The 19,646-nt window shown below is 40.8% G+C and overlaps 1 protein-coding gene and 1 long non-coding RNA gene across 11 annotated transcripts in view; one reads left to right on the top strand and one right to left on the bottom strand.

The window, feature by feature from the left end:
* Positions 1-3,498, top strand: part of LOC142494936 (uncharacterized) — a 70,206-nt gene extending 66,708 nt beyond the window's left edge. Inside the window, exons 3-4 of one of the 2 annotated variants that reach the window (XR_012801621.1) lie at positions 915-968; positions 3,148-3,498. This is a non-coding gene — a long non-coding RNA (uncharacterized LOC142494936). Of the gene's footprint in view, positions 1-914; positions 2,184-3,147 lie in introns of those variants that run through there. The other variant, XR_012801620.1, reaches the window with a different exon arrangement.
* Positions 1-19,646, bottom strand: part of LHFPL3 (LHFPL tetraspan subfamily member 3) — a 148,756-nt gene that overhangs the window by 5,339 nt on the left and 123,771 nt on the right. For 2 of the 9 annotated variants that reach the window (XR_012801617.1, XR_012801619.1), the window contains 2 exons: positions 8,436-8,697; positions 5,000-5,070 (listed from right to left, as the gene is read on the bottom strand). The exons of 6 other annotated variants lie outside the window; for them this stretch is intronic. The gene's annotated coding sequence lies outside the window, so the exon portion shown is untranslated. The remainder of the gene's footprint in view (positions 1-4,999; positions 5,071-8,435; positions 8,698-19,646) is intronic. One more of the 9 variants, XR_012801618.1, reaches the window with a different exon arrangement.

Raw genomic sequence — 19,646 nt, 5'->3', positions numbered from 1 at the left:
TGGTGATATTGTGGGGGAGGGCGTGCGGCCGGAATCTTGCAGTCAGACATAAATATTGGCCCCCAAGCTATGCTGAGTGACGGGTCTGCCCTATAACATCTGTCTTACAAAACATCAGAGCGTTGAAGGACACATTCTTAATGAAGACATGCTGGATTGAGCAGTCTATCGTCTTCACAACCATACACTTTTTTGTAAAGAGCACACTAATGGATTCTTTAAGACTATATGAATGTATCCTCATTAAGAGAAACAATACGTATTACAGTTTTCCATACTGGTCTGCTGTACCCTATGTGTTGTGCTCTCTACTTCAGGCTTCTTCAACCACAACTAAATGGGTGTGTCTCATATTTTGTTCTGGCACTTTCTTGCAGTGAGATTTCTTAACATAGGCTCTTGAGCCTCATATTTGCACTGCGATAAACAGCAAACACAAAGACGGGCACAAGAATAATATTAAAGATACTGCAGTTGTATCAGTTTTGATTTAATTTTGTACAACAACTATAGTTTGCATAAACAGTTAAAATTGTCAGGCTCAATATTCCACGTTGGAGGCAATCTACAATCACTTCAATTACTTTGCAACACTAAGAAACATTGCAAAATAATCAATAAAAAGAATACCAGCAGCATTCTGCACAAAAAACTGATACACATACTGTAAATGATTTTATTGTGTACAGTATTGTTTAAGAGTTTAGGGAGGTCCTCTTACCTGCATGCACCATTTCTATTTCTGCTCTAGTTACATGAGTGGTGCTGACTGACCTTTTATCTACTGCAGAATAATATAACAATTATGAATGAAAAAATAGAACAAAATAAATATTTTTGAAATGTATCTTTATTTAAAGATTTGTAAATTTCACTGTTGAAATGAAAATGTGATTTGGCTTCTGTATTTGCAGTTGGCAATGTGGTGTAACGGGACGATTGCAAGCATTAAAGATATACTGTATACCGTAAGTACCACTAGAATAATATTATATGGATATTTATGGGCTGTGAATTCAATAACAACAAATAATAGTATTTTCTTATATAGCACTATCAAAGGTATGCAGCATTGCATGCATCATTTTATGCATCATTTTATATGAACAATCTCCTTGCAGAATAATAAACCTTTTTTGGAGTTTAACGCGAGTTGTGATTTGTCCAAGGTCCCAAAGAACTGAGTCCGCGAATTGAACCAGTTGTACCTGTTTCAGACATACAGTAATGCTACTCCATCTCATTAGGAAGATAGTGTATGTAAAGGGATTTATATACACTAAAGCAATCTGATTTATTTTCTTTCTGCATAAAAACATGTACTGTATATAATACCAATAGTGACAAGTGTAGGTGCTGTTTCTAATCACTCTCAAGTGGCTGATCGGCTAGAAACTGCCATGGACTGAAATAGTCGTTTTCCATGATTGATCGCCTCAGAGTAAATAGAATAAGCCACTTCGAGTCCAGAATTATTCAACGTAGAATTATTTTGTGGACATTATGATACACGTGATCCATTTCTAGGGTAAATATCCAAGAGTTGAGCAAAATTGAGTTTATGATATAGTCGGCATATCTCCAGCAGAAGTGTGATGCCTCAAAGATGGCAAAGCAGCTTCTATAAAAAGTGAATAAACATCTATGCGCAATTCCCACTTGTATGTCTGCTTCTGGTTTGCAAGATATCATGTGAAGCCTTGTTATATACATGCTATACAAGTATATGACGAACGTAAGGGAAGAAATGGGAGCTGGGGAAGGGGGAAGGAACCCTCGCTACTGCTTTGGAAAAATAAATGGGAGTGACGGTGCTACAATCAGGGGTAATAGTGATGTAGAACAACAAAAGAAAAAGCACCCCAAGGAGAGCACTCGTCCACTCAAGATCACAAAGACACTAGTGGATGAACAGTATGTACAGTTGGGTCCGGAAATAATTGGACACTGACACAATTTTCATAATTTTGGCTCTGTACGCCACCACAATGGATTTGAAATGAAACAACCGAGATGCAATAGAAGTGCAGACTTTCAGCTTTAATTCAAGGGGTTGAACAAAAATATTGTGTGAAACGTTTAGGAATTGCAGCCATTATTAAAACACAGCCCCTTATTTCAGGGGCTCAAATGTAATTGGACAAATTAACACAATCATAAATAAAATATTCATTTTTAATACTTTGTCGAGAATCCTTTGCAGACAATGACTGCTTGAAGTCTGGAACGCATGCACATGACCAAACACTTGGTTTCCTCCTTTGTGATGCTTTGCCAGGCATTTACTGCAACTGTCTTCAGTTGTTGTTTGTTCGTGGGTCTTTCTGCCTTAAGTTTTGTCTTCAGCAAGTGAAATGTATGCTCGCTCGGGTTGAGATCAGGTGATTGACTCGGCCATTGCAGAATATTCCACTTCTTTGCCTTAAACTCCTGGGTTGCTTTCGCAGTATGTTTTGGGTCATTGTCCATCTGTAAAGTGAAGCGCCATCCAATCAACTTTGCTGAATTTGGCTGAATCTGAGAAGACAATATATCCCTATACACTTCAGAATTCATCCGGCTGCTTCTGTCTTCTGTCACAATATCAATAAACACTAATGGCCCTGTGCTATTGTAAGCCATGCATGCCCATGCCATCACACTGCCTCCACCGTGTTTTACAGATGATTTGGTATGCCGTTCCAAGCCTTCTCCATACTTTTTTCTTCCCATCTTTCTGGTACAGGTTGATCTTAGTTTCATCTGTCCAAAGAATGCTGTTCCAGAACTGGGCTGGCTTTTTTAGATATTGTTTGGCAAAGTCTAATCTGGCCATTCTGTTCTTGAGGCTTATGAATGGTTTGCACCTTGCGGTGAATCCTCTGTATTTGCTCTCGTGAAATCTTCTCTTTATGGTAGACTTGGATAATGATATGCCTACCTCCTGGAGAGTGTTATTCACTTGGCTGGATGTTGTGAAGGGGTTTTTCTTTACCATAGTAAGGATACTACGATAATCCACCACTGTTGTCTTCCATGGACGTCCAGGCCTTTTTGTGTTGCAGAGCTCACCAGTGCGTTTTTTTTCTCAGAATGTACCAAACTGTTGATTTGGCCACTCCTAATATTCCTGCTATCTCTCTGATGGATTTTTTTTTTTTTTTGCAGCCTAAGGATGCCCTGTTTCACTTGCATTGAGAGCTCCTTTGACCGCATGTTGTGGGTTCACAGCAACAGCTTCCAAATGCGAATGCCACACCTGGAATCAACTCCAGACATTTTACCTGCGTAATTGATGATGAAATAACAAAGGAATAGTCCACACCTGTCCATGAAACAGCTTTTGAGTAAATTGTCCAATTACTTTTGGTCCCTTAAAAAAGAGGGGGCTACATATTAAAGAGATGTAATTCCTAAACCCTTCCTCCAATTTGGATGTGAATACCCTCAAATTAAAGCTGATAGACTGCACTTGAAGCCCATATTCATTATTTAACTGTAACTTGAATTTATTTTGGTACACAGCCGAAATAACAAAACTTGTATCAGTGTCCAATTATTTCCGGACCTAACTGTATGTAGTGGGTGAGGAATGATTATTTAAAACACTTTATTGAAGAGTAAATAACTCAAATAAAATAAAATTGGAGCGCTCAAGAATCAGGATAGTGTGATTCAAGTGAGGCCAATAAATCAGCGAAATTAAAAATGAATCAGATGCAGCAATACCGATAAACTATCCTCATAGGAAAGAGGGTAGTATAAGTACAGTGACTGTAGGAATATTTCAATGCTGTGTATATCCTCTTTCCCACCTGAAAAGAGTATAAGATAGCCACTTAGTATGGTGTAATCATGACACTCACCGTTAGATGAATATCTAACACAATAAAACAGTGTTTAACCTCCAGGCTATAGGGCTCTGAGTGAGATCTATAGTGTGTCCATAAATAATGTTCACTTAGACCCAGATAGGAGATATATCCATATAGGGCTAGTCTTAAACCCTTGTGCAAATAGCTGTGTAGATAGAAATAGCACAGTTCTCATATATATGCTAAGCTTTGCAACTCCTAGGTGGTAGGTACAGACTGTAGGTCTGCCTATCAGTGGTTAATACACAGTAGGAGTGGAGTACTTAGCCTGGACAGAATATCATTCAGGTGGGTAGGAACAGGAGCTACTCAGACAGTGCACAAGTAGTGCCTGTTGAAACATGAAATCCGTTACTGCAAATAGTAACCTGCATCCAATCGTGTACAGCAGCCCAGGTAGAGGAGCATAGTAGCATTACCAGGTTTGTATCTAATCGCTCTGAAGCTGCTGACTCGATAATTTTAAAATTGCCTTTTACTGCATACACATAGCTGCTGGAACAGAGCTACGAGGTGCGGGCGTGCTCCAGTATCGAGCACAAATCCCGCCCCTCCAGCCTTGACAAAGCGCACAGCGAAACGTACATCGGCATGTGACGTCATAACGTCTAAGGGGCAGGATTTGAGTTATTTACTCTTCAATAAAGTGTTTTCAATTAATCATTCCTCACCCACTACATACATACTGTTCATCCACTGATGTCTCTGTGATCTTGAGTGGACGAGTGCTCTCCTTGGGGTGCTTTTCTTTTTCTTTTGTTCTATACAAGTATATGCCAACATCTTGGTGCATAATTAAGGACAATTTTTAAGGTGCAATCAGGAATGGCAAACACGAACAATATATTCCCACGATCATCCCACAACACAAACTTTTTATAGTATTTAAACTGCCATACAAATAAGCGATAATCCATTGAAATGAGCATTAATCAGTGCTAGCGATGCACTTGTGGGGTAGCTGGAAGGGAAAGGAACAATGAACTGTGATCGTTTTGCTGCAACGATTCAGCCACTGAGGGACAGTTGGCCAAGGTTTGAGGTAGGGGGTTACGGTTTACAGTTTGTAAGGTAAGGTATTAAGATTAGGGTTTTTAATGTTAGGCGTTGAGGTAAGGATTAGGGGTTAGGGTTTTTAGGATTACCTGCAGCAGCGAACTGTCCTGGCGGTGAAATGGCCATGGATGAATAGCCGCAGTTAATTGTCCTAGATGCGCTGGAGGGGGATGGAAAAGGGATACATCACACTTTCTAACGTAATGTAGTAGGATTTCTTACAAAAACCCTTTGGGAGAAAATGTCCTGCACCTAAAGAATGGGCACCAAGTCCCAATGCCTTGTACACAATGTAGTGTGACCTGCACAATAAAAATCCTTAAATGCTATCCCGACTATAGGCTACATGATTAGAGTACAAAGGAGTCCTTTTAAATATTTGATTTGACCAGGACAAGCTGGCCACTTGGGCTTCTAGGGGGTTAATATATTAATGTTCTACATTACTCATATATATATCTTTAACCAACCTAGAATGGGTGATAGTGTTATCTTGCCTAGAGTTAGGCAATATACAGATATGATAGTAATACTGTGATGATATAAAAAATTACGATAAGTGATTTTACAGACAGCAAGTGACTCACATTTTAAGAAGACAGAGCTGCCAATATGGACATGATTGCGTAGGATGACCATTTTTTCCCAGTTAAAAAACGGGACAATTTTCACGCATGCGCGAAAGGCCCGCGCATGCTGAACAGCCAGAGCCCACTGCGCATGCGCAAAAGGCCAGAGCCGACTACACATGCGTGAATAACCAACCCTGATCATTCAGCTGCAGCTGACAAAGGTCGATTGTGCATGCGCCGGATCGGCCCTTGCCGGCCGCGCATGCGCAATTGGCTCTGTGCGGCAGTGCTCTCGCGATCGGCGTGGGCCATGCACAGGATCAGCTATTGCCGGCCACGCATGCGCAATAGGCTCTTGCCAGCAAGGCATTCACGATCAGCCCAAAAAACGGGACATTTTGTGACTTTTGAAAAAGTCGTCGGGACACATGCCCAAAAACCGGGACAATCCTGGAAAAAATTGAATATCTGGTTACCCTATGGTAGCGGTGTGACAGTAGGGGTAAATTTGACTGGTTTTAATAAAGGTCAAGCCTTCCATTACCCCTCCGTCAGTAACACATCTGTATTATTTCTGTATATATATATATATATCTATATATATGTATCTGTATTGTAAGCCTGGTACCAGCACTTCAGGAACCAGGGGTTAATGTTATGTTCAGCTGGAATGTTGCTGAGTGGTCTGTGACCTTACCAAGCAACTCTTTGCATGTAATTGTGTTTGTTGTTGCACTTCCCCCCACCAATCAGGGACTGGATCATATTGCAAACACCTGGGCGGAGGGAGACCCCTTAGCTGGATCAGATAAGATCAGCTCAGCTCAGTTTTAGCTGTGAATTCAGAGTTCTTTAAGCTGAAGGAGCTATGAGACGTAGTAGCTGGGAATAGCTGCAGCTGGGAAGCTGCAGCAGATCCTGCAGAAAGAAAGAAAAGGGAAAATCTCTTTAGGGAGGTCCCTGCACCCAGATTTATAGGGTAACCCCAGTTTCCCAGTTGTAAATATGTGTGTTGATTTACTGTTAATAGTTGTAGATATTTATTTTTCCAATAAATTAATTAGATCAACTCTGTGTTTCTTTCTGGAGAATTGATCCCTGGTGTGGTAGTGCTGGTCTCCTGTGACAAGCGGCACCCCTCCTTCCCTGAGGTTAGCAGCACTCCTTTCTTTTAAAATGTAGTTTATTTGAAAACACATTTCAATTTATAATAAAATCTTAAAAGAAAATACATTCCACATAATTTTTGTGTTATTTATTATTTAAAAAAATGCCTCTAAATTAAAAGGTATTGATACATTCTTCTGTTTTTATTGTGTTTTGTGTTCTTGTCTATGCTTCCTATTAAATACCGTAAATTCCGGACTATAAGCCGCACCTGAATATAAGCCGCACCCATTGAATTTTAAACAATTTATTACTTTGAACATAAATAAGCCGCACCTGAATATAAGCCGTACCTGAATATAAGCCGCAGGTGCCTAGGTATCAGCTTTAGTCGAGCATACACAGTCCCATCCAAGACCTCTTTGGGGAGATGAAGGGGTACAGGGGTAGGTACCCAGAGTGAGCTTGACACTGATATTCACTTTGTTTTCACTGAGCTACCACCCTATTTCTGGGTATGTGCACATTAAGAGTGATCCAGACAACAGGCTGAGAGGTGATAGTATAGGTAGTAGGTATCCAGAGTGAGCGTGACACTGATATTCACTTTGTTATCACTGAGCTACCACCCTATTCCTGGGTATATGCACACTTAGTTTGATCCAGACAACAGGCTGAGTCGTGATAGTGTAGTGGACAAGCTAAGTATCTGTTCAGGTAAGTATATACAATCCCAAACAAAACTCTATCAAAGAGATAAAGGGGTAGATACACCAAATCAAAAATATAGGCTAGTGTTCCACTTCCATTCCAAATAACCCATGGGTAAGTTGAAATGGCCCTAGAACTGTAGTGCTAGATGGGTTTGCTGACATTAATAGTCAATAACACTTGCCTATCTATCTCAGGCATAGAATTTCACTGCATGCTGGGATATAGTGAGCAAACTCAAAACCCCACCGTTTCCGGTTGCTAGGTTGAACAGTTTAAATAACCCTCGGGCTCACAATAAACAGGGAGAAGTAGAGATAGTAACCCCTCGTGCCCCTTGTAACAATTAGCTGACAGTATGTCGAGTACCTGTGTACTTGTTGAAGGAACCCTCCAGACTGCGGTATAGGTTATTCGTTCTTTCCCTAGCTAGTGGGATCCACATTTGGCCCACATCTCAATTATCTAGGTGCTCCACGAGTGCTCCACGCTGTGAAGGCAAACTGACCGCGCTACTAGCTAGCCGGTCGCGCCAATGACGTCACCAGGGGCGTCTCACCCGACACGTGTTTCGTTCCTACACATGGAACTTCATCTTTGGGAATCTGTCCTTGTTTTCTGCGTTTTCCACTTGCCTCCTCGCATCTCTCGTCTCACACTCCTTGGCGTTACCGGAAGCGGAATGATGGGCGGGCTGGAGTCTGCTCGAGAGCAGAAAGCTGGGAAAATTAATATATAAGCCGCACCTGAATATAAGCCGCGAGGTTCTAAGAGTGGGGAAAAAGTAGCGGCTTATAGTCCGGAAATTACGGTAGATATTTTATCACGCTAAATATTGTTATCATGATAAATTACTTAATATCGTTATCATGGGAAATATTGTGCGGTGCCAAACACTAATCTTGCCTATGTATATAGTGGCCATCATGTACATAGGCAAATTAGGCCTAAAGGCAACAAGTGGGTCCCAAACAAGTAGCATTAAAAATATTCCTTTATTGATCCATCCACTTTTTTAGATACATCAATAAAGGAATATTTTTAATGCTACTTGTTTGGGAACCACTTTTTGGCTGTTGCGCCAGAATCACCTTGTTTCTCAGATTTACCTTTCTACTCCAGGCTGCACACTTACCAGGACTTCAGGATTAAGAGATTTCTGTGAGTACTTTCTTATTCATGATTGCTCAATGTGAGTCCAGGGACCATCCCAATGAGGGTTTGATGTTTTTTTTTTAGCCTTACACCTTACCCTTCAGGGAATATTGGCCCACCTGGGGACTTTACTACTTATAAGCAGTTTATCCATATCCTTATCCTGTCCTGTTTATGCATACATATTGAAGGGACTCAGTGCTGAAGTGCCTTTGTCACTTGGAATTAGGCCTAAAGGCAGCCTGGGGAAATAAAAAATAATTATGATATTTATTGGCAGTAGTCTGATAGGTATCAGAGTTTAGCGAATTGCCTGAGAATAACTATTTTGGCATCAACGACTCATTTGCATGCTCATTTGCATGTCGCCTTAAAAATAATGCTGACATATCGCCAATGTAAGCAGTAAAGAGCTCCTTATCACTGCTTTCTGTTGGCGATATGGCTTTAGTCAATGTTTTCATTTATCAACCATCTGAATCTATGTCAATAGGTTTATAGTGGAAAATATGTGACAAAATCCCAACCACCACAAAACGTAAAGCAAAAACAAACCCATTTGCTATGCGAAAGTTTGGCATTGGTTATAAAAGATATAAAGTGGATATTCTTGGAGTTTCTTACTAAACAACGGTAGCTGTACCATACCTAGTCATTTCAATTCTTTTCTAGCGTCTAACCAAAACACCCAAATAATCTCCTGCCCTAATAGCATGCAAACACAGACATGAATGCAAAAGAAATTAAAAGGTAAACAAGCATAAACATGGGTTAACCTTAACTTGTTTTTGTTATCCAGATAGCTGTGTCTCCTGCAGTTACCAATAATACTAAGGTATACATCCTACAGTCTTCAAAAGTGGATTAATGGGGAGAAAAAGGAGAAAGGGTAGAAAAATAGATAATAAAACAGTGTGTGTAGTATGTTTCGAAAAGTGCTCAACAAAATGTGTCAAAAGCTCACTCACATGGAGTGCTTATAATATTGTCATATTGGGAAGAATCCTCTTAGAGAACATCAATGGTTTGTCATCAGGTAAGTACAGGCATACAAAAGAGAAGAGACATTATCTAGTGTAATATGTAAAAATTATATTCCCCAAACAAACAGATAACGACTGTTTAAAAAAAATAAAAAAAAATACATGTCACACAAGTGGGAGTTATAGGGCTAATAAAAGAAAACCCACATCATCGTGGAGACAACCCCTGATGAAGTGGCAATAACCAACTGCGAAATGCGTTGGGTGTAGAGAACCAGTCAATGGTGGAGAACGCAAATAAACGCAAGCATCATAAGTTACTGGAAATTATGTCAGACGCCAGGACAAGTGGCCGCAATCCCAGCTAGCTGAAAGGAAAGACTCCCACTGTGTGACTCCAACGTATTTATGGCAGGAACTCGGGGGTCCCCGGAGCTGAAAATAGTGCCGTTTGTTTTTTTACATGGTGGGAACCCTGAGACAAACAATGAAGGCAAAAAATACAAATACAAATAAAAAAAAGGAGAAGGAGGAACTGATTATTTAAAGAATATCAATGTGCAAGTTTATACAAAAGAAACGTAAAAGTAAGAATACAATATTTAAAAGAGGATGTAGGGGGCCACAGGTTGTTTCCAAGTGCATGAATGTGTCACTTCTGACAATGTGTGGTATGTTCATAAGGTAATGAAATCATAGAATTCCAATCCAAATGTTCTATATTTGTGGACAAATATTGTGTATACAGAATTGTGTATACACAGAAAAAGCAATAATGGCCTTTTCATAGTTTATATATTTTACTTGTCAATGCATCACCAGTGTTACACAGTGAAACACAAAATAAACACATTGAATGTTTGCCCTGAAGAATAAATCTATAATCTGTGGCACGGAAGACTAACAGTCTTCCCGAGATGACAGGGATCTTGTACAGGCTCCGAGTTCAGAGCATTAACTATGTAATTACTCTTTATTGAAGATAATTAAAATCATGGCCTGCCAATAACACAATCTGCTTGGTCCCATGATCAAAAGTACAGCTCGTGGTACTCCATCATAAATAAAAAACACAATTTTTGTGATGTCTAACAAAGACCATTTTTTAATACTATAGCACACCAGAGATATATGTTCTATATTTCATTAAGGTGGCTATGTGGTGTTTGGACAAAGTAATGTTTTTATCATTATTGGATGAACGTGTATTAAACGTGTAAGACATTTCTAAGGAGGGTTACAAACAAAAATAGCTGAATAGTCTAAGGCTGAGTCCCCGCTGGCGCTGACCGCACTCATGCTTGAGTGGTGACGTCACCAACTCTTCAAGCATGAGCGTTCTGCTGTCCTGCACTAATTTTAGAGCAGGAGCGGGAGGGCGTGGCTATGAAGGGAGGAGGCATGTCAATGGCTGGAGTGTATGTGTTATAATGCCTAGTGACCCAGGGCAGAGTCTTGGGAATAAAACACTTTGTAACACCGGAGCCTGTGCTTCCACCTCTCTCCGCTCCCCCCCTCTGCTCAGCCCCCCCGCTTCCACCTCTCTCTCTGCTCAGCCCCCCGCTTCTACTTCTCTCTCTGCTCGGCGATGACGTCACTGCGCGAGCGAAGCCTGGAGGCGGGACCAGCATTTAGTGCCGAGTGCGGTCCGCACGTGCCCCTAGAAGGAACGCTGGCATTCGCCGGTCCGCGAGATTCGCTGCAGGAGGCAGGAGTCCCGATCGCAGGTCTAGGCAGGTAGAGAGCATGTCGAGGAGGGCACGAATGACGGATCCTTACACTGATACTGAGAGAGACTGGCAAGAAATAAAATACCTTGCAGACAGACTCTGTATAGATTTCTACACGTGACAAGCTATTATTTCAATAATAGGACATAAACTGGTTAATATTGTGATAGTCATCTTCCAACTATTAATATACCAATAGTTGTGTCTATACTATCCAACTACAGACATTAAAAATTACTTTAGTGACTTAAACCGAACTTATAGCTTACAAGCTAAAATCTGGTGGGAGGTGGCAAGTCTTGAAAATTATATTAAATCAGAATTAGTCCCTAGAGGACTGAGAGTCAGACTGCCAACGTCCAACCATATCACAGACGAGACATTCATCTCTAACTGGGAGAAAATACTTTAACATTGCTCCGCCCCAATTAATGAAATTATTGATAGAGTATGAAACAACTAAGCTTGAAACTGTAAACACTGAGATTGATGTTTTGTTAGGCGACATAAAAACTTGGCAAACACATCCAGAATTTGAACAGTTGGAAAATAGATTGAAGGCCAACACTGACAAGTTGACGGCAGAAATAAAGGAACGAAAACAAAGGACATTCCATCGAGACTCCATTGACTTTAAAGAGGGGAAAGTGTTCAAATTTAAATATCGTCACCAAATAGGTTGGAATCAGACTAAAATAAGAGTCATCAACTGAATTGGAACAGTCCACCAGTGACATAGAAGCTAAACAGATCCCCAACAGATCTGGAACTCTAGAGACCATATCCTCCCCCTTCTACCATTAACGCCAAGATCTAGGTCCTCTTTTTTAGACTAATTGCGCCTCCATACCAATACGTCTTTAAGAGGAAGACAAGAAGGGGACAAGGGAGATTATCTAAGACAGAGGAGCGTAAACTTTTTGAGCTGCGCCCCCTGCCTGCTCCCCCTTGCTCTCGCGCCCCCAAAACCTGATTTGATGGAGTCAAATGACGCCAAGGGTCACGTGATGAGACGTCACGTGACCCAGTTGCCTTGGATACGGCCGTGTGACATCACTCCGCATGACACCGCGGCATCACTTGACGCCGCGTTGCCATGGCGACGCTTCACAGCAACTCGTCTGAAAGTTGCAGAGGCCTCATGCAATCCTCCAGCATTTAATCTAAATGCCTCTGGGAAGAGATCGGGTCCTCTGCAACCGCCCGCCCCCCCTAAAAAAATCCCGTGCCCCCACCCCCACTTTGCGCACCGCTGATCTAAGAGACAGGGAGCGATGGGCATATCAGGACAAACAAAAGAAGCGACAAAAGAAACACCAACCAAAACAACACAGGTGATTAATTTGTCCCAGAAAACCCTGAGCCCTAACCACATTAAAGTGCTCTATAAAGGTATATCTTTCTGCCCTACCAATCAAATAGACATCTTTGAGTGTGTCAAGGACTTAAATCTATTTTCCTGTAAACTTTCACTGCACAAGTTCTTTAATCGTCGCCAACAATTGAATATTCAAATACACCCTATGAGCATTTTGACTATAAATATCATGCTCTGGTTAATATTATTGAAGGTATTATGGATGAGAATGAAAGACCCCCAGGGGAGGGTCCATTCACTAGTCTCAAAAGCAAATCTACATTTGTGCTACCACCTAGTACTAGTACAAATATTGATGTCTTTACCAAATTAGTCACTAAAGATTTGACGGGCTTACAAACTATTAAGTGTCATCAAAACTTAAGCTATGAGGAACGATCAGCCCTAAAAGACCACGAACAGGATATGGAAATTATCATCAAACCCTCTGACAAAGGGGGGAATGTAGTGGTACTGAACACCAACAATTGTGTTCAAGAATGCAAATGCCTACTGTCTGATAAACGTTGCTATAAAACAGATCCTACCATTACATTCCTTAAAGAACTGACAAATATTCTTAAAGATGGTCTAGAACAAAAACTCATCTCCAAAAATGAGTTTGACTTTATGTTGGTAAAAACACCTCAAGTAGCCACGTTTTACCACTTACCCAAAGTCCACAAGGGTACACTCCCACCTCCCGGCAAACCAATAGTGTCGGGAATTGATAATCTAACATCTAATGTGAGTGTATACCTGCACCGCTTTTTACGTCCTTTTGTAAGTGCCTTGCCCTCCTACCTTAGAGACATTAAGGACGTCCTATTAAAACTAGAAGACGTCTATATTGATCCAAATACCTACCTGGTTGTGCTAGATGTTGACGGTTTATATACCTCATAGAACAGGTCTGATGGCTGTCTCACATTTTTTGAAGGCTAGGAATGAGAACGGTCAACCCCACAATGAATTAATTCTTAAATTACTAGAATATGTCTTGACACAGAGTTTTTTCCTATTCGATCACCAACTGTATCATCAAGTACAGGGTACAGCGATGGGGACCACCAGTGCCCCTACCTATGCCAACTTATATCTAGGCTGATGGGAGGAGACAGTGGTCTTCAGCAAGACCCAGGAAAGATTTACAGAACATGTCGAATTATGGATCAAATATATTGACAATGTGCTCCTCCTTTGGAGGGGCACCGATCGTCTTTTGAACGAATTTGTGTAATCGTTGAATACTAATGAATACAATCTCAAATTAACATACCAAGCTAATAAAGATCAAATAGAATTCCTAGACCTGACTATTAGCAAAAATTTAGATGGCAAGACTCAAACAAGTATTTACAGGAAACCCACTTCCACCAACAATTTGTTAAGGGCAGTCAGGCATCACCCTAGACACATCATTAACAATATTCCGATATGACAATGTCTCAGGTTGAGTCACAATTGCTCAACGGTATCCGAATATCAAAAACAATATGCAGAGATGAGTACAAGATTCTATGAATGTGGCCACAAGAAAGATGTTCTTAAAAAAGCCTATCAGAGCACTTACCACCCCTAGACCCAAATTACGCACCAAGAACATCCAAAAACCCACAGATGAGATCATTAGGTTTATTACCACCTACAACAACCAATGGAGGGAAGTACAGGGGATTTTCAAAAAATATTGGTATCGTTATCTATTTAATCTCTTGCGACTGTGGCAACCTATACGTTGGGAAGACTCATAGACATCTCCAATGTGCTCAAGTATTCTGGTTTTCAGTTATCAGAAACACACTAGATACTCCAGTGGCTAAACATGTCATAGAAACCCATAAAGATGACAGCAACAAGCTACGATTTTCAAGGATTGAGCATATACCCTTGGGTCAACGCCGGGGCAATTGGGATAAACGTCTGCTCCAAAGAGAGTGTAGATGGATCTTCCAGTTGCAAACATTGAGTCCATCTGGACTTAATGAAGGATTAATTTATCCCCCTTTTCTCTAGTCATTACCCATATTGATAACATATTAGTATGGCATCCTTCTATATGACACACTGACCAGTTATGAGCCTCATATTTTAGAGGTACTTTGAAATACATACATACAGTACATACATACACACACTATGCAGACATAGGGATTGTTTATATATCTAATTTCCTTCACTTTTAGAGATATATTTACCGTTCTATCACCATTTTCCTTCACACCATGTATTATACTATGTATAAAGTCACTTTTGGGGGGGGGGGGGATCCAGGTATATAGTTTAAACAACTATATAGATCTGTATTGACCATTATGGGCAGATCAAATAGTGACCTCACAGTCCTACACCATACACTTTTAGTTTCTCACTTAGATATGTGTGTGCATACTGTATACATATACTTTAAATATTGATTTTTTTTAAAATATTAATACTTTTCACATTAATGGCACAGCTAATGATATACACGGACCTCAATCACCAATATCACCTTTGATCAACACTATATATGTAATCAACGATTACTGCTATAATCAGTTAGAGGACTGATAGACAAATAAATAAATATGGGAATAACAGTGAAAAGATATACATCTATATATATGTATATGTCATAGTAGGGTTATGTATATATATATACCGTATTTCCTCAATTCCAAGATGGAGTTTTTTTCCTATTTTCACATGGCTGAAATAGGTCTGCGTTTTAGAATCGATGTATTTAAAAAAAAATCAGCTAGGGGGCGCTGCTGCAGATGCAGGACGGGATATTCACAGTGTGCAGAAACAGCACATGGCTCCAATCACCCCCCTCCCCTCTCCTCCCCTTCCCATGAGGTGCAGAGGGATCGGAGATGTCTGTCAGGCCACATCAATATTGCCCAGAAGCCCCACCCCCTTCCCGAATCCCCGTGTGAAATGCAGGAGGTGCAGAGGTAGCTGTGTCTCTGTGTGTCCCTGGATGTGTTTGTGTGTGTCTCTCTCTCTCTGTGTGTGTGTGTGTCTCTCTCTCTCTGTCTGTGTCTCTGTATGTGTTTGTGTGTGTCACTCTCTGTGTCTGAGTGTGTGTGTATGTGTCTGTGTGTGTCTCTCTCGCTGGGTCTGTGTCTGTGTGTCTGTCTCTCTGCTATCAAAAGCAAGATTGGAGATTGTTAGAACATGTTCTTTTTACTTTAAGGAAAGCAATGAGTACAGGAATAAAAAGGTACTTGGTAACATCATAAAAAGGGCCACTAAATGTAAATAGCTAGTGTGTTTATTTATCCAGGACACCTTCGTACCCATCCTGTTCTTACTGCTCTCTCATGCTCCACTCATTCGCTGCTTTGAAATCTGATGCTGGCTGCTCTGACAGCAAAAGGGTTAAGAAAAATCCCCCCCCCCCCCCCCACACTGCCCCTGCCATATCTGTCTCCCTCTGGTCTGTGTGTGCCCCCCTCCATTCTCTCCCCCCCCTTTCCCTCCATTCTCTCCCCCCCCTTTCCCACCATTCTCCTCCCCCCTTTCCCTCCATTCCCCCCCCCTTTCCCTCCATTCTCTCCCCCCTTTCCCTCCATTCTCCCCCCCACCTTTCCCACCATTCTCCCCCCCTTTCCCTCCATTCTCCCCCCCACCTTTCCCTCCATTTTTTCTCTCTCCCCCCATTCTGCCTGTCGCTCTCCATTCTGTCTGCCTCTCTCCCCATTGGTTATTGAAGTGTCATGTGACCCTGCTAGTTAAAAAATAAACAAAAAAATTCTGCACATTTAATATAGTGTGATTTCCCCGCCCACCCAATTTTTTTTAAAATAAATCAAGGGTGCGTCTTAGAATCGATGGTGTCTTACAATCGAGGACATAGAGTATATATATCTTTATGCTTTAAGACACCCTAAATGGAATATGAGAACTATATAACTCCACTATGTTGAGGTAATTATTGTGTAGCAGTATACTGTCAATTTATCATCAGAAGCAATATAATGTTCAATATCTGATAGGAGTATATGTATATACACACACACACACACACACACACACACACACACACACACACACACACACACACACACACACACACACACACACACACACACACACACACACACAGTGTGATATATTTATATTATTATAATGATTATACTAATAATCAATATATGATGGATGCTATTATGAACAATAGATCTTATTGTTACTGATATGTGACTAGCCTATTAAACCAGCCTACCATCTATTTTTTGTTTTTTAGTAAATACAGCTCAACACCATTATAGCGTGATCAGCTACAACACGGATCCGTTTATAACGCGGTTTCAGCGTGGCTCCCGTTTTTTCTAAGTAAAAAAAAAATGTTTTTTGCATAACATACAAGCTCCACACACAGACACAGAGCCTGACTACAGCATACCCTGGTTGGTAACACATTGTTCCATAGCATGACAATAAACTTTAATAGCAGAGAGAGAACTACATGTACAGTGTTCTTCCTATGCTGCTTCTAATAAGTGGGAATACAGCTTTAGGCTGAAGTTGCCGGTTGTTAGGACCACGGGGAAACCTCACAGACTGCTCGCTTTGCAGCCCCTCACCAAGTAGAAAAGCTGGTGGTAGTTGGAGGAGGAGGTGTGGGGAAAAGTGCTTTAACAATTGGTTAACTGAGGAAGAAGTTCATAAGCGACTTGAAAAAATTAAAGTAAATACGGCACCTGGCCCCGATGGCATACATCCAAGAGTTCTCAAGGAGTTAAGCTCAGTAATAGCAAAACCATTATATTTAATATTCAAGGACTCCATTTCCACAGGCTCAGTACCACAAGATTGGCGTAAAGCAGATGTGGTGCCTATATTTAAAAAGGGAGCTAGATCACACCCGGGGAATTACAGACCTGTAGGCCTGACTTCAATAGTAGGGAAACTACTTGAAGGTTTAATACGGGATAATATCCAGGAATACCTAATGGAAAACAAAATTATTAGTAATAGTCAGCATGGATTTATGAAGGATAGATCTTGCCAAACTAACCTTATTTGTTTCTTTGAGGAGGTAAGTAGGAATATAGACCAGGGTAATGCAGTTGATGTGGTCTACTTAGATTTTGCAAATGCTTTTGATACGGTTTCACACAAGAGGTTGGTGTACAAAATAAAGAAAATAGGACTCAGTAATAATATATGCACCTGGATTGAAAACTGGTTAAAGGACAGACAACAGAGGGTTGTCATAAATGGTGATGAAATTATGGTGCTCAATGGGGTTATGGACCTCTATGGGATTATGGACCTCTATGGGGTTAAATAAATGTGTTTTTAATGTAGGTGTAGAAATACAAAAGATACATTTTCTAGATATGTGAAATATATGTTTGTAATCAATGTTATGTTTTGTTATTCATGTATATGTCAACTTAACAGCAGCATGATGCTGACTCTTTTGTTTGATTGTTGTGTCCCTGTATAGATGTATATACACTTAGAGAAGTATGTGTGTTACACACTTTTTATTACTCTTTGCCTGGCTAAAACAAGGGTGCTCGTCTCCTGAGATCTCTCTGTGGTGAGACCTTGTGATGCTGGGCAGGGAGGTGTTAATAGCTTTTGTCCATGTATCGTATGAGAAGGAGTTTTTCTGCTCAACAGGGGTGACCCGCATGCGCATGCGCGGACGGCCGAGAACTGTGTGAGCCGCATCTCGCGAGAGCTGGTCTCTCACTGTCTTGCGATGCATACCAGCTCACTTGGCACTGATAGGCTATGTCCCGCAGAGGGGCTGGGCAAGTCTCTGCATGTCCTGACGAGTGTGATGCGGGATCACACCAATTGGCTAACATGGTCAGTGACGTCATCGGTCTCTTTGGCGCCAAAGCAGCATCAGCTGCTATTTAAATGTCCTGCACTGCACATAACACACTTCTTGACAAAGTGCCTGTGGTGCACGAAACGCGTCGAAGGTTGTAACCCCCGTTTTTATGGAACCCAAATAAAGATTTTTTGCCAGACCTGCTCCTCATCCCTTTCTTGGCTGTGCGCTGCACACACACCACTTTGTCATAAATGGAACTGGAGTACCTCAAGGATCGGTACTGGGACCCCTGCTTTTTAACTTGTTTATTAATGACCTTGAGGTTGGGATCGAGAGCAAAGTCTCCATCTTTGCTGATGATACTAAATTGTGTAAGGTAATAGAATCAGAGCAGGATGTAATTTCTCTTCAGAAGGACTTGGAGAGACTGGAAACGTGGGCAGGTAAATGGCAGATGAGGTTTAATACAGATAAATGTAAGGTTATGCATTTGGGATGCAAGAATAAAAAGGCGAATTACAAATTAAATGGGGATAAATTGGGGGAATCTTTGATGGAGAAAGATTTAGGAGTGCTTGTAGACAGCAGGCTTAGCAATAGTGCCCAATGTCATGCAGTAGCTGCAAAGGCAAACAAGATCTTATCTTGCATCAAACGGGCAATGGATGGAAGGGAAGTAAACATAATTATGCCCCTTTACAAAGCATTAGTAAGACCACACCTTGAATATGGAGTACAATTTTGGGCACCAATCCTAAGAAAAGACATTATGGAACTAGTGAGAGAAGAGCCACCAAATTAATAAAGGGGATGGACATTCTAACTTATGAGGAGAGGCTAGCTAAATTAGATTTATTTACATTAGAAAAGAGGTGTCTAAGAGGGGATATGTTAACTATATACAAATATATTCAGGGACAATACAAGGAGCTTTCAAAAGAACTATTCATCCCACGGGCAGTACAAAGGACTCGGGGCCATCCCTTAAGGTTGGAGGAAAGGAAATTTCACCAGCAACAAAGGAAAGGGTTCTTTACAGTAAGGGCAGTTAAAATGTGGAATTCATTACCCATGGAGACTGTGATGGCAGATACAATAGATTTGTTCAAAAAAAGGTTGGACATCTTTTTAGATGGGAAAGGTATACAGGGATATACCAAATAAGTATACATGGGAAGGATGTTGATCCAGGGATTAATCCGATTGCCAATTCTTGGAGTCAGGAAGGAATTAATTTTTCCCCTTAATGGGGTTTTTTGTTTGCCTTCCTCTGGATCAATAAGTAAGTATAGATATAGAATAAAGTATCTGTTGTCTAAATTTAGCATAGGTTGAACTT

The sequence above is a fragment of the Ascaphus truei genome, chromosome 5, assembly GCF_040206685.1.
Source record: "Ascaphus truei isolate aAscTru1 chromosome 5, aAscTru1.hap1, whole genome shotgun sequence".
Lineage (NCBI taxonomy): Eukaryota > Metazoa > Chordata > Amphibia > Anura > Ascaphidae > Ascaphus > Ascaphus truei.
The sequence above is the reverse complement of the archived record's forward strand: the minus strand, read 5'-3'. Positions and strand labels throughout refer to the sequence as shown.